The sequence below is a fragment of the Helianthus annuus genome, chromosome 7 (genome assembly GCF_002127325.2).
Source record: "Helianthus annuus cultivar XRQ/B chromosome 7, HanXRQr2.0-SUNRISE, whole genome shotgun sequence".
Classification (NCBI taxonomy): Eukaryota; Viridiplantae; Streptophyta; class Magnoliopsida; order Asterales; family Asteraceae; genus Helianthus; species Helianthus annuus.
In genome coordinates, this window is record NC_035439.2 from 48612960 (window position 1) to 48627384 (window position 14425).

Here is a 14425-nt window from a genome sequence, read left to right on the forward strand (position 1 = left end):
CTGAAAAGTCGAAGCTGATATCTCTTTGCGCATACGGAAGTATCGACCTGAGATCCCTCAGCCCTCGCATATCCCCTAATTTATATACAGATATCAGTTGTAGTATATTTACCTGTAAATCTGAACATTGAGATCTGGATACGGGAGTATATTCAAGTGGAGTGATACACAATTAAGTTCAAGTCTCTAAAATACTAATATCGTATCTCAAAACAGTTGAACTTTGTGTGAAAATTTAAATGGACAAGTATATTGACAATCTAGGTAAATTGTTTAGAACTTAAAATGAAATCAAAGCTTAACGGTGTTGGTGATTTGTCTTATTAGCTGATATGATCCTCTTACACAAACTCACAAAAATAATGTCTGTAAATATTTCTTTACTGCATTTTATTTTTCTTATGTCAAAAATCTAAAAAGATTTTCAATGTGTTTTAGCATAATTTTTTTTGAAAAAGTCAAAAATATTTTCGACAACTGATATTGAAAGGTTGATTTTCAAAATTCCGGGTGCTAAACATGATGAACAAATGGTTTGGGAGAGTGTGTTGGTTTTTGAAAATAAAAATGATATATCCTCAAGTGGTTCTTCAAAGATTAACATTGTAAAATCATTCTTTGAATGTAAAATGTCTGCAAGTAACTTATTAGATTTTTTTAACATGTTATCATCAGAAAGATTTATTTTTGGGTAGAGGATGTGCAGGTTTCAAAGAGATAGAGAACCAGGTTTCGATACCTGAAGACTTTGTGATTGTAACATGCCAGACTGCGATCCCAGCATATCGAAAGGGGGAGTCTGAAGACATCCGAGTAGAGATTGTTCGTGGAGAGTCTGTTGATGCTGATGAAAAGAGAAGAGAAAGAGTTGAGGATGCTTACACTGTGACAAAGACTGAAGTCGTTGAAGACTCGACACTTAAGACTCGTCAACATCTGAGGGGGAGTCTGTTGGTGCAGTCATCTGTCGTCTTCGTCTTAATATCGAGTTTCGGGTTCGTTGCGGTTTTGGATCAAACATGATGTCATCATCTTTGATGATGACATCATATGATGACATCATCTCACATAAGACAAATAACTTTTGGTCAAATTAAGATGTCATGAAATTAGAAAATGTATAAATGGCCGTTTGTAATATCAAAGGTTATGTTGCCATTTGAAGACAAAGATTGAATGTTCTCACAAAAGACAAAAATATATGGAGGTCCAATGAGAAGACACTACCCAATTGATGGTCCAATCAAATGCTGCCATTATGAGGTCCAACGAAGAGCAACCGTTTGAAAGCCCAACAACTTGAAGCCCAACAGTTTGAAGTAGGCCGTTTGAATATGTTGTCCATTTGAACAGTGGCCGTTTGAAAGGCCATGTCGTTTGAATTGTTGTCCGTTTGAGTATGTATCAAACGGCTAGGCTGTAACTATAAATAGCTGTCATGTCTAGTTCATTTGTAACGGTCAGGAAAATTATACCGAGGTGCTGCCGGTATTTCCTCTTGCTGTAATCATTGTCAATCGAATATAAAAGAGGATTAAAATGTATTTCAAGCTGTTTGATAGTGCGTTTCTTAGTTCCCGCCTCTGAAACGTACGAGAGCTCTTCCGAACGACTCATTCAGGTCGCTACACGATCCTACAAAGGGCCTTCCCATTTTGGTGCCAATTTTCCATCAGCAGGATTGGTGGTATTCTGAAATGCTTTCCTTAATACCATATCACCAATCTGAAATTTCCTGATCCTAACATTTTTGTTGTAAGCACCAGCCATTCTTTGTTGATAACTAGCCATCCTTATCCTAGCCAGATCCCTGATTTCCTCAATAGTATCCAGGTCTTGAGCCATGTTCTCATCATTTTCCTCAGGATCACGGGTACTTGTTCTAGAAGTTGGAACTACCATTTCTGTTGGGATCACTGATTCTGCCCCAAATACCAAAGAGAATGGTGTTTGACCAGTAGCATTCTTAGGGGTTGTCCTATCAGCCCAAAGCACATAAGGTAATTCTTCTGCCCATTTCCCTTTCTTGGATCCAAGCTTCTTCTTCAAATTGTTGATGATGATCTTGTTGGATGATTCTGCTTGACCATTAGCTTGTGGGTGGACTGGTGTTGATGTTATCATCTTAATCCCCCAACTATCACAAAAGTTAGTGGTTCTGCCCCCAATAAATTGGGAACCATTATCACATATAATTTCAGAAGGAATACCAAATCTAGTTATAATATTTCTTTTAATGAAGGATATAACTTCCTTTTCTCTGACTTGGGCAAAAGCTTCAGCCTCTATCCACTTGGAGAAGTAATCAGTCATAGCAAGCATGAACACTTTCCCACCAGGTGCCTTAGGGAGCTTACCAACTATATCCATCCCCCATCTCATAAATGGCCAAGAGGAGGATATAGGATGTAGAAATTCAGCCGGCTGATGAAGGATATTGCTGTGTCTCTGACAAGGATCACACTTTTTAGCATACTCCACAGCATCCCTTTTCATAGTTGGCCAGTAGTATCCTGTCCTTAGGATCCTTGAGAACAATGCCCTGCCCCCAGTGTGGTTTCCACACTCTCCTTCATGGAAGTCTTTTAAAACTTCTTGGACTTCAGGATCCTCGATGCATCTTAAATATGGTCCTGCAAGAGATCGCTTATACAACATATTATTTAAGATTGTGAATTGAGATACCTTAATTTTGAAAGCCCTAGGATTTTCTCCCGTAGGAATCTCTCCGTGTTGTAAGTATCTCATGATTGGTGAGATCCATGATCCTGATCCTGGATAAGATTGAGTATCCTCACTAGGGATAATTGCAGAATCCTCCCCTATTTCCATGGCCACATGATCCTCGATGGCAGGAGCCAAGATATGGATAATGGGAATGCTTATATCCTCCGGGATCTTCAAAGATGATCCTAAATTAGCCAATGCATCAGCTTCTGTATTTTCTTCCCTTGGTACCTGTGTCAAACTAAAGGAAACAAAAGAGAGTGCCAATTCTTTGACTATCTCTAAATATTTGGTTAGCTTTTCACCTTTAACAGTATAGGATCCATTAAAATGATTTGTAATTAATAATGAATCTACATGTACCTCAAGGTACCTGATCCCCATATGCTTAGCAATTTGTAAACCAGCAATCAAGGCTTCATATTCAGCCTCATTGTTAGTGGTTTGGAACTCACAAGCTATGGAGTGGGGTATTATGTCCCCCTGTGGCGATTTTAGTAGTATACCAAGCCCTGTGCCTTTAACGTTTGAGGATCCATCAGTATAGAGTATCCAAGGATCCTTGGTCTCTTCTAGCTGCTGGACTTCTAACTCAGCTTCTTTTTGTAAATCACTACTAAAATCAGCCACAAAGTCGGCTAATGCTTGGGATTTGATGGCTGTCCTGGGCTCATATCTTATATCATAGGCATTAAGCTTCACTGCCCACTTAGCCATCCTTCCTGACATCTCTGGTTTCCTGAGGACATTCTTAATTGGAAAATTAGTTTTAACAACGATAACATGAGTTTCAAAATAATGTCTCAACTTAGTGGATGCCATAATTAATGCAAGAATAAGCTTTTCAAGGTGTGAATACCTGGATTCGGCATCAAGTAAACTCTTACTTACATAATAGACAGGATGTTGTGTACCTTCATGATCCTTAACAAGGACTGCACTTACTGCTTTTGAGGATACTGCAAGATATAAGGATAACACGTCTCCTTTCTCTGGTTTCATCAAGGCTGGGGCTGAGGATAGGTAATCTTTGAGAGCTCGTAAAGCACTCTCATGCTTCTCAGTCCACTCAAATTTCTTGTTCTTCCTTAGGATATCATAGAATTCTTTGCACTTTTCAGAGGATTTGGATATAAATCTGTTCAAAGCTGCTATCCTGCCTGTTAGCCTTTGGACATCCTTAGCATTGGCAGGAGATTTGATATTCACTAAGGCTTTGATTTGTTCCGGGCTAGCTTCAATGCCTCTCTTAGTCACCATGTATCCTAAGAACTTACCTGCTTTAACACCAAAGTGACATTTCGAAGGATTAAGTTTCATGTTATATTTGTCAAGGATATCAAATGCTCCCTCCAAGTCCCTTAGGTGATCCTCAGCTTTTACGGATTTTACCACCATATCGTCTATGTAAACCTCCATTGTTTGTCCAATCTGATCCTTGAACATCATATTCACCAGCCTTTGATATGTGGCACCTGCATTCCTTAATCCAAACGGCATAGCAATATAACAATATATACCGGTTGGAGTCATAAAAGCCGTATCCTCTTGATCAGATGGTTCCATCTGAATTTGTTGAAATCCAGATGAAGCATCCATAAAAGTCAATAGTTCATGACCCGCCGTTGCATCCACCATGGAGTCAATGTGGGGTAATGGGAAAGGATCCTTGGGACATGCCTTATTTAAATCTGTAAAATCGACACATACCCTCCACTTTCCATTTTTCTTTTGAACAACAACCACATTGGCCAACCATCTTGGATACTTGACCTCTCTAATCATACCTGCCCGGAGCAATTTCTCTACCTCTTCCTGGATAATGGCATTTCTTTCCGGTGCAAACTTCCTCCTTTTTTGATGGATCGGTTTGAATGACCTGTCAATGCCAAGTTTATGAGTTATAATATCCTTAGATATACCTGTCATATCCTCATGCTTCCATGCAAAAGTAGTCTTTCTTCTTTTGAGGAAGGATACAAAATCTTCTTTCATTTTGCCAAGGATCCCTGATCCGATATAGATTTTGGATTCAGGATCATCAGGATCCATGAGGATTTCTACCACATCCTGCTCTCTTGCCTCCAAGACATCCCTTGGAGGATACTTTGATTGCTATTGCTCCCTTGATTTCGAGGCTGATTTCATTGATGAAGTGTAGCAATCCTTAGCCTCCTGCTGATCACTATCAATCTTGACTATTCCCCAAGGACTAGGGAGCTTCACACATTGATGGTAGGTAGATGGGACTGCCTTCATATCGTGTATCCAGGGCCTGCCAAGGATAACATTACAACAAGATAAACAGTCAATAACGCAAAACTTTTGATAATTATGTAATCCTTCAACATAAATTGGGAGTTTAATGTCCCCCAGGGTGTTCTTGGTTTCGCCACTAAATCCCACGAGCACGGAGGATCTTGGTATGATATCTGATTCAGGGATACCCATTTTCTTCAGAACATCAAGCTGGATAATGTTCACTGAGCTTCCTCCGTCAATAAGGATCCTGCGGACAAAATGGTTAGAAATAAAAAGAGTAATAACTAAACCATCGTGATGAGGATCCTGGATGTCAACACGATCATCCTCATCAAAGGTTATGACTTTTCCTTCAGAGACACTTGATGTTCGAACAGGTCTTTCTCCATTATCCATTTTAGCTTCCTTTGCATGCCTTTTAGCTGCTGAGAAGGATGTACCACAGATGTCTGATCCTCCAGAAATAAAGTTTATCACTTGTGCATCTGCTGGAGGGGCCGGAGCTTTTTCAGGGATCCTTTCAGGATCCTGAGTCCTTGAATTTTTTCTACCCAGCAATTCTTTTAAATGCCCCTTGCTCAATAAGTATCCAAATTCCTTTCTCAATGCAATGCATTCCTCTGTTAAATGCCCAAAATCTTCATGGTATGCACACCACTTTGATTTGTCTTTGGCTGCAACCGGTCTGTCATTTTTTCTAGGCCATCTGGCTTTATCTCTTAGATTCTGCATTGCAAGGATTAGTTCATTGTTATCAACGGAAAAACAATATTCAGAAATTGGAGGATAATCCTCATCATCATCTTCTTGATCAACAGCATGCACGTTCTGGTTATCGGATCTGTTATAGGATTTGAATTTGTTGTTCTTGAACGAGGATCCTTGCTTCTCTTGTTTTGAGGATCCTGCTAATCTCTCCTGGATCCTTTTCTCATCCTCTAGCCGGATGAACCTGAGTGCCCGGGTTCTTACCTCATCTAGGTTCCTGCATGGTGTCATAACAAGATCATCATAGAACAATGAATCCCTGAGCAATCCCATTTTGAAGGCCTCAACAGCCATGGCTATATCCTTGTTGGGAATGTCTAAGGATTCTTTACTAAATTTGGTAATGTAATCCCTTAATGATTCATTATGAGCCTGGGTTACCCTATATAGATCACTAGTTAATCGCTCAAATTTTCTACTACAAGAAAACTGATTATTGAATAAGTTAACTAGATTAGCAAATGAGGTAATAGAGTAAGGGGGAAGACTTAGCAGCCATTTGAGAGCTGATCCAGTAAGAGTGGATCCAAATCCCTTGCATAGGCATGCTTCCTTTAACCTTTCTGGAATTGGATTGATCTCCATCCTCTCTCGGTATTGTGCTATGTGTTCCTCAGGATCCGTCGAACCATCATACAGCTTCATGGTTGGCACATGGAACCTTTTGGGTATCTCAGCATCACAAATTGGTGGTGCAAAACGAGATATCTTATGGCTTCCATCTGCAATCTCCGGGATAGGTTTGACCACTCTTGGAACACTTGATATCATATCCTTCAGTTTTTGCAACTCTCTGGCCATAGCATGGTTGATACCTGTATCCTGCATGAATCCATGGTTAGTGGTAAGAGAATTATTAAAAGTGTTACCTCCCATCGGGTTCAAGTTAGGAACCGGATGTGAATCCATATTGCTGGGACTCTGGGATTATGGAGGGACCAGTGGAAGCAATGGTCTGCATCGGAATAAAATCTCCCTGATGGACATCTGAACTTCCTGTTTGCAAACTCCTCAAGGATCCTGGCATCTGGAAGGGTCCCAGAAACTGGGACGATCCTGGAACGAAGGAGGATCCTTGAACCTGGGATGATCCTGGAACAAAGGAGGATCCTTGAACCTGGGATGATCCTGGAACAAAGGAGGATCCTTGAACCTGGGATGATCCTGGAACAAAGGAGGATCTTTGAACCTGGGATGATCCTGGAACAAATGAGGATCCTTGAACCTGGGATGATCCTGGAACAAAGGAGGATCCTTGAACATGGGATGATCCTGGAACAAAGGAGGATCCTTGAATCTGCTGCGCTCCTAAGTAGGCTCCTGAATTCATGAAGGATCCCATATGCTGAGGATAGGATCCTGCTGGCTGGAAATATGAACCTGATGCCTGAGTCACTATTGCTGAACCGTAGTGCATTCCTTTTGGTCCACCCACATATTGAACATCTGGAACCTCTGATGGCTGAGAAGTAATCACCGGAGTGTCAAAATTCAAAGATCTGGGCACCAGTGGGGAATGATCCTCTGCCGCTTTCTTTTGTTTCTTGAGATCTCCGATTTCTTTGAGGATCCTATCATTGGTCTTATCCTGTTGCTGTATATGTTCCTTCATCTGCAAAATCAAAGTAAACATGTCACTAGTAGTGGGAGTGTAAGGAGCAGAAGAAGTTAGAGGTTTAGAGAAAATGGGAGTTGGTTTCTTCTCAGCATTTTTCTGAGATCCAGCAGGAGGTGGAGGCAAAGGTGGAATGCCCTGAGACGAATTGACTGCAGACATTGCAGTAGAGGTATTCTTCAATGATGAAGCCATATATTCGTATGCAATGAACCGGAATGATCACCAACAGAAAACTTTCTTAGAAATGAAGCACCAATTGCCCCACGGTGGGCGCTAAACTGTTTTGGTCAAAAATCTAATGAGGATAATGCAACCAAACTCTTAGTTACGGGGAATGATGCTTGAAATGAAGAACAATAATAAGGATCACTTCGATGTAAATTGCACAAACAACACAAGGATTTATACGAGGAAAAAGCCCTTGATCAATGAATGATCTCCGGCATAAAAAACCTCAGGTGATGGAAACTACCGATCACCAAGCTTAAATAAATCAATAAAAGTTTACAACTTCGGATAGTGACGAGCTAAGTACAAGGATCACTATGGTTAATCGTGTAAAAGTGTGAGATTTGTTAAGTGTTTGTGGAGAGCTTTGAGACTGCAATTGTATGAGAGTGTGTGTGTAACCGAAAATGGCTAAGTCTTCTAAATTTAGCTCGTCACCCCTTTAAAAATGAAAGCTAACTAAGCTAACTAATTATCCGACTTTTGTGCCATACTCCCACGTTCTCCACAACGTCCATTTCTATTCAAATGTGTGCCAAATACCCGTGGAATTAGGGATGGGCTTTTTTTTCCCAAATACCCGTACTCGTACCCGTACCGTACCCATAGCCGTACCTGTACCCATACCGATTTTAGGTATATGGTACATGTATCGGTACCCAGTTTTATTGATTTTGGTATTCGGTACTTTCGGTATTGGTACGGGTACAGGTACGGGTATAAACGGGTATAAACGGGTACCGAATTTTATCTAGACCTTTAAAATTTTTTATTGTATTATGTTTTATTTCGTATTATGGTATTTACAGTACTAGTATTGATTTTACCTATATGGTACCCGTATCGTATTGGTACTCGTACCAATTTTACCTCTTTGGTACTCGTACTATATTGGTACTCATGTCAATTTTACCTGTCTAGTACTCGTACAAGTGCTCAAAAACTAAATAAAAACAAAATTGTACCAAAGCGGGTACTGTACCGAAAATACCTGTACCAGTACCCGTACTCGTACCCGTACCGTACCTATATATTTGGTACGGTATTTGGTACCCAGTTTTGTTCAAATTCGGTACCGGTATTTTTGGTACAGGTACGGGTATGGGTACGGGTACTGTACCAATCCCATCCCTACGTGGAATATTCCATAGTAACGTTGCCAAGACCAAGTCAAGCTCAATACTCCTGCAAAACAATACGAAACACAAACAGCCAATCATTAGTATGAGGATCCTTAGGGTGATCCATGATCCTGATCCTGAAGCTCTTCTGAGGATCACTATCTGTCATAGAAGTAAGGATCACTATTAGGATAGCAAATAAGGATCACTAATTGTTAGAAAATCCTCCCCTAACAGAAAGTTAATGGATCCCTCCATTCATAAACCTTGAACTTGTATAAACATAAGTTTTCTTGCAAAATGAAGTTGTAAACTTGTGGATCCAAAGATCAACAAGTGGTTTTTCGGAAGAACCAAGCGAAAAATATTAGTTTTACTAAAACCCGGATCTTGTATGAACTAAAAGCATTTTTGGTAACTAAACAAGTGTATAAACACTTGTGTAACAAGAAAATTTAACAAGGAAATGTTTTTTGTAAATCATGACTAGAAGTTGTGAAACTTCAAATTCTTTAAAAATAAAGTTTTCAAGAAACTAAACTTATTTTTAAAGATAACAAGACCTACTAACCATATTAGTAATTTACTACATATTTTTACAAAACTTTCAAGTTCATGAGTTTATGATTTAGTCTTATTTTGTAAAGATTAGTGATTAAATAATGTTGATTGATGATTGTTGATTGATTTTTCAAAAGAAAATGATGTGCTAAAAGCATGGACACCTCCATTTACAGAGGAAACTCTGGCGAAATTTTTCTAGAAATATAACACTTAGAAATATTTTTCTAACAAATATTTACAAATATATTTTTTTTACTTGTTTTCAAAAATAAACTTCGCCATGATTTTTATTACAAAAACACAAAGTCTCAGAGGCAGACTTTCGTAAATAAAACTTAATAATATATATTTAGAATATATATTTTATACTAAAACTCTTGTTTGAATATTTGCTTGTTTTGTAAACTAGTTATATTATTTTTTAGGGTAAATAATATAACTTATGGTATCACGAGATGACGACTCCAAAATAATACCGAAGCTTTCGCAAAATAAATAATATAAGTTACACAAGTATTGTTATAATACGAAACACTAAAACGTAACTTACGTAGTTTTTCGGAAGAATACTCTTATACGTATATTTTTGGTAGAATATTATTTTGGAAAATTGATGAAGAAAAATATAATATTTTTGGGAAAAATATATATATTTTTGAGAATTAAGATATTTTAGACAAATGATTTAAATATATTTAAGTGAGACTTGAAATACATGGTTTTGGGAAAAATATATTGGGAATATATTAACATATTTTATTTAGAACAATATACCGAAATACGACGCCGTCACTTGGCAAGATATACAAATACAAATACGAAAATACATGTATAAGATACCCCCATCCTTGGGAAGGAAATACGAGTGCGAATACTTGAAAAGTATTAATTCAGAAATTCTGTATAAATAATTATTCCAAAACCAAATAGAATCATTATAACTTGGAATAATATCGGAAACATAACTCAAAAACATAAATACTAAGACAAGGCACGATCCGTTCGTCTAATAGACGTTAGACCATTGTAGGTAGTCGTGTTTGCTGAGGAGATTTGGGTTACAAGTATCGAAGACGCAATACAGTGAGTTCATGTCCCCCTTTTCTCTTAATTGTTTTCAGTTTTATAACTTCGGGGGTGAAATACATGTTACAATTATTTTGGACATTTTTATACATGGTATGGTTAGCTTAAGGAGGGTTGGGACGTTCAGATCATGTGAGTGGGTAGGTAGAACTTAAGGCCATTAATCCTCGTTGTAGGACCGAGGGACATTAGTGATAGATCTATTTGGGTGTAGCGAGCCCCACTCCTGAGTCCGCCGAGTGGACCATGTGGTGACTAAGTGCCCGACGCACAAATCCGCTAGGTTTGAGTCTTCCTGCATCACTTCACACATATCATTGGCTTTGCAACCCAATGATGATCTATTTTTCCTTAATTGCTACATACCAGGGATTTTCATACATACAAACACATTATAAAGGTTTATACATACTCACTTACACATGAACTCGCTCAACTTTTGTTGATTTTTCAAGTTACATGTATTTCAGGAAAACTAAGGGATTTGGCAAGTGTCTGCATTTGTGTCAAGCTGCGTACTAAATAAAGACGTCATCCAGGGTAGTAGGTTTAGGAGGTGTAACCCTTACCTGGACGGGTTACATGTCCTTAAACCATGTTTTTATTCAAGTCTTTTATTGTGTCATATGAACACGTTTTAAATCATGTTATGGTTGTATCTTGTTTTATGAGTCGACATTTTAAAAATGATGTTGTATTGTATTTCTAAACCTTATTAATGGATAAACATCTCTGTTTTTATCATATAGAATTGTTATGATTGATTGCTATGGTATTAAGAAGTCAAACCAAATAAACTCACACTTCCGCAAAAAGCCAGGGTGTGACAGCTTGGTATCAGAGCTTCGATCGTAGCGAACTAGGATTCTCTCTTGAGTCTAGACTATGATCATTAGGGCTCTCACGAAAATATTTTCAAAACGTTTTTACATTGTATACACTAAACGTCCAGATCCAGGGTACAAAACCTTTTTACAAACAAATGGCACGAATACACATTTCAAAGTTCATGTTTATAGTTCAGTCTTAGTGACTAGGAGGTTGGTGATAGAGACCAGGGATTCAGTCTTAGTGACTGGGAGGTTGGTCATAGAGACCAGGGATTCAGTCTTAGTGACTGGGAGGTTGGTCATAGAGACCAGGGATTCAGTCTTAGTGACTGGGAGGTTGGTCATGGAGACCAGGGATTCAGTCTTAGAGACTGGGAAGGTTGGTCTTAGAGACTAGGGTGTTAGTCTTAGAGACTAGGGAGTTCAGTCTTAGAGACTGGGGAGGTTTAGTCTGAGAGACGGGATGTGTTAGTCGAGAGACTGGGTGGTTTAGTCTGAGAGACTGGGAGATTTGTCTGAGAAACTAGGACGAATATGTGGATACATGATTACATTATGAATTGTCTTTGTTTGCGATATACAGAGTGTTAAAAATTACTGTAAATATGCATGCTGTGACTATTATGTACCGGCACATACATCACTTTCCTTAGGGAACGAGTAGTCAGATGATGATGACCCTGCGGCCACCGCCACAGATGATGAGACTACACCTGCGCCGGAGATATCTACGACAGACACTGAGAGTGACCCTGACATGTTGACCAAGGACGATGACAACTTCCAACCGTCCGCGCTGCCAGACTTTAGTGATAAATTACCCTTGCTGATGGTTTCCTTGACAAAAGTCTTCCTATCCTTCTTATCGCCCCACCATTTGGACACTTCGGTGGAGAGCACCTCTTGACTCCAAACCTCGACAATGCGCCTCCTGTGGACATTCCTTTCGAAGGTTGGCTACTCAACGAATAATTGATGATGACGTTGACTTGTTATTGATGGCCCTTCATATAACACCCATGATGATGGAAGAATAGACGAGAACGTTGCTACTAATTTCACTTTCAAGACCCCTGTTAACGAGCTATCCTCTGATTCTATCACTTGCTGACGCAGACGACGACACCGTTATAACCGCTGCAACTATCACTTGCTCGAGACGCCACACCTTTACACAACCCAGAGCCTGCTCCTGAGCCAGCTCCTGCTCCTTTTGGAGTCAACCTGATGTTGTACCTGCTGATCCTGCACCCTTACTTGCTCATGACCCTGTTTCATTTTGGCTTACCAGACATTGCACCCCTTATACCTGACACAGTACCTGCACCTAGTGATTCTCCTTTCGTTGAGACATTTACTGCTGCACTTTCAACCGCTGATGTTGCTCTTGTGAAGACCGACACCCATTGCGCCAACGTGCCTATCGCTTTCTTTCAAGGCATACCCGCACCCCGTGAAGGTACTCCAGGTCAGCACTCGCGTAACAATCCCTTTTTGCTACAACAGCATTTTCTACGACCTCGCAGGTCGCGCCATTTACTGCATTCACCTCCACGTCGATGAACGAGCCATTTCGATGATTCCTATAATACACTATGTTGATTCTAGACCCTTACCATCCCTCATTTTGTGGAGACTACACACGGGACAAGTACACCTGTAACGTTAGCTACAGTTTAAGGATATAGTTCGTGGAGTTTTGGAGCTTGTGCTACACCACGTCCTCCACCCTGTCTATTGCCAGCATACTTTCATCAAGATTCCTTTGCGCTCTCACCTGCTGCTATTACACCTTTCTTAGGTTTTGATGCTCGTTTCTCTACTGCCAAGCAGCAGAGCAGTTACCACTTCGACGTATATACAAGCTCGAGAAGGAATTCACGCATGTCGACAGTTTACTTTTCTTCCTTTCTCCACCTCAGTCACCAGTATAGTTGGTTTCGGGATTATGCGGATTGCATTACATCTAGGTAGGACGTTAATGATAAGCCGAGATTGTGGAGACTTTTGAAGACTACATCTGACTACGTAATTAGGGTACACTAACATATTTAATGGACAAGGGTAGGGTGACCCTGTGTCCCTGTTGATGTGATACATTTCGGAAGACAACACAATTGTGGCCAGGAAATAATGAGAAGCCAATCATCATTAAGCATGTGACGATACTTTGTGACCAATGACCAACAAAAGCTCGGCCGCTATGTCTTCGTTAAGCGCGTTAATTGACCTACATGTGCGTGCTATAATTATAATGCTACGTGCTTACTTGCTATAAATATAATTACCAAGTTGCTTGGTTATACTATGATTATACTATTGCTTAATTGGTTGGTAACCTATTATGTGTATGTGCATATGATCTATAAGAAACTGTATGCACTCCCCGAACGAATAAGACTTGGCCTAACCGATCTTCTTCTTAGAAGATGTCGATACAAGGGAACGTCGATACCAGTAACCCTCTGCCAACAACAGCAAAGTCGGGACTGCAAGGACGCATCTCGCAAGCCATCGCACAACTCGAGGCCCTTCGCTCTGAGCACGGTGGAGATACTGATGGAGGTTGTGAAATCCGAGTGTTAACGTGCATATTTTGTGTGATTTATTGTCGTTTACGTGATTATACGTTTGGAATATGTTTACTACGAAAGTTTGTGGTTCTGTAGGTGAATCGCTTAATTCGGCGAAGTTAGAGAGCTTAGTGATGAAACGAAACTACCGGGGATGATAAACAATGCAAAAGATATCATTCGGTAGGTGTTCGGGTCGAAGAGATAGGTTGAATATATGAGAAACACGAGATAATGAAGTCAAGTGGCTTGTATGTCATTTATTGAAAGGAAAAAAATAGCAAAGGAAGTTCCAGCAACTCAATAACGTAACCTACGGTTCTGATGCGTAGTCTACAGTCAGAAAGTCACAAGAAGTCAGCAAGTTTGTACCGTAAGCTACGGTCAAAATACCATAGCCTACGGTGGAAGTAATCTGGGTAGCGCTAAGTGGGCCGTGACTAGACGTGTAGACTTTGGATTATATTCCATCTAAAAGAAATAGAATACAAGCATACATTTGTATTGGAGGTGAACAAAAAGTGGCGGCACATCAAAAGGACATCATCATCCATCCTCATACTTCATTTACTAAAAGAAATCATCACAATATCTTGGCAGACATTGGAATAAACAATAAGATGAGAGCATTATTTTGTTGATTAATAC